The 2,094-nt window shown below is 41.3% G+C and overlaps 1 protein-coding gene across 1 annotated transcript in view; it reads left to right on the top strand.

The window, feature by feature from the left end:
- Positions 1 to 1,303: 1,303 nt before the first annotated feature.
- Positions 1,304 to 2,094, top strand: part of LOC139759011 (protein trapped in endoderm-1-like) — a 24,488-nt gene continuing 23,697 nt past the window's right edge. Inside the window, exon 1 of the mRNA XM_071680894.1 lies at positions 1,304 to 1,593. The gene's annotated coding sequence lies outside the window, so the exon portion shown is untranslated. The remainder of the gene's footprint in view (positions 1,594 to 2,094) is intronic.

The following is a 2,094-nucleotide window of genomic DNA, read 5'->3' as shown; positions in this document are numbered from 1 at the left end:
GTGTACCCTAATTATATAACTCTCTCTCTCTCTCTCTCTCTCTCTCTCTCTCTCTCTCTCTCTCTCTCTCTCTCTCTCTCTCTCTCTCTCTGTGGCCATGTTATCACCCGCCACTCAGAACAAATATGGTCATCCCATCTGCTTGTTCTGAAGGGTCATATGGTCATCCCATCTGCTTGTTCTAAAGGGTCATTATTTTTGAGTTTTCTGTCATGGCCAAAATGGTCGATAGTTTACGCTTACTCAGAACTGTCAGGCCCCCGTTTTCCACGTTCATCACCCAGCTTCTTGGATTGTAAAGCATCGGGTCAAAGGTCAAAGGCTATTCATGCCTGTGGGTCGTACCGACGGGCTAATGGGTCACCCCATCCCAAGAAAATGGCCACTCAGTGTCCTTTTCTCTGCTGGCCTAGTTATCATAATTATTAATCAGATATTTAGGTTAAGTAGCCTAGGAACATCAGGTTCTCTGCCAGTCGATTACTCCCGTTTTTCACCCGAAAAGAATTTCGAACGCAAATTATAAGCATACACCCAGTTAGGTTAGAGAAAGCTTTTTTATTCATAAGTATCGAAGCTTGATTGAAGCTTATGGAGGTAGGTTGCTTCACTTCCCATAGAACCAGAAGGGTATAACGGTAGACCACAGTCTCTTACCACAGCCAACCAACCATACCACCACAGCTGGGCCTACCGTGGGTGAGTGGGCCGAGCCGTGGGCGGGCCAGAGGTGCTAACCTAGCGCTTTTGGCTCGAGATTTAGCGGTCTTTATAGAGATTTAGCTGCTGAATTTCGTATTAGGCTCCTTAGCGCGTATTTTGGACCTTTTTTTGTATTTAGCGCCAAACTGAGTCATTTCAATATACGAGGAAATTCAAAGATTAAGATAATGTGATTCAGGAACCTTAATCGAGGCCTATTAAAATAAGGAAAACAGTGCGAATATTGCATGTAATTGATTTTCATCGAAATTAATATGTTGGCTCGAGATGTAGCGTTCTTTTTAGAGATCTAGCGGTTAAATTTCGTATTAGGCACCTTAGCGCGCATTCCGATTGTTTTTTTTTTTAGCGCCAGACTTAATCTCCGAATTTCTTCGTATATTGAAATAAGGTTAAGGTATAGTAACGTGATTTAGGCAGTTTAATCGAATTCAGATAAAGAAAAGACCAAGTATTGTGTGTCATTAATTTTCATCGTTAATGAATATTTTCGAAAAATGTTTGAATAGGTTCATTAGGGGGATTATTCCGCGGGTTCCCCCCTTCCCTCCCCTCACCCCTTGTTTGGATTGGCCACCCGTCGGGTCGTTAGTGCTTATCTGCTAGTGGTCGCGTAAGGTCACGCTGCTCCTCCCTGGCTCTCACTTGACGAGGCTAAGTACGTCCTGCTGTGAAATTTGTGATGTAAAACACTTAAGAAATACAATATAAGATTTCTTTGAAGGAGGAAGGGAAGGATTGAAAGTAGCTTAATTATTTACGAAGAGAATTGGTCAGTTATGTGTAGTGAAAGACCACAGCGAGTGACGTAGGCGTTTGCAACATTTTTGAAATAACGGTCGTCCACTTCAACCTCTCCGGTCGTTAGAGGTGAGTAGTTCAATCCTTTTATAATCATCTACTTCCTATACCACGACTTTACGACCTTTTCTTCGTACCTAGAAATATCGATTTTTTTTTAATGAATTCGTTACAATTCACTACAACTATTAACGAAGTGCAGAAACGGTGGTAGATTAGGGATCTTGTATTATTATGAAAGGGGTTATAGCATTTTCAAAAGTTCCAAAACTGTATGGAACTTTACTGAAACCATTAGATTCTTAAGGTGTGTGATTTAAAGTAGGGGAAGATGCCCTTAAATAAAGTAGGAGAGGGAGTATCTGTTAATCTAAGGGGAGGGATGGAGAAAAGGTGTGGAAATAATAATGATCATATTAATCTAGGGGGAGGGATGGAGAAAAGGGGTGGAAATGATAATGATCATATGATTAGGATAATATGGGTGGAAGGTAAAGAAAAAGGGGTTGGATATAGCGAAGCACACCGGGCGAATTTTAGGTGATTTATTATGTTCTTGAGAGCATACTG

This window comes from Panulirus ornatus, chromosome 32 (assembly GCF_036320965.1).
Source record: "Panulirus ornatus isolate Po-2019 chromosome 32, ASM3632096v1, whole genome shotgun sequence".
NCBI classification, from domain to species: Eukaryota; Metazoa; Arthropoda; class Malacostraca; order Decapoda; family Palinuridae; genus Panulirus; species Panulirus ornatus.
Note: the sequence above shows the minus strand (reverse complement) of the source record. Positions and strands in the feature narration are given on the sequence as shown.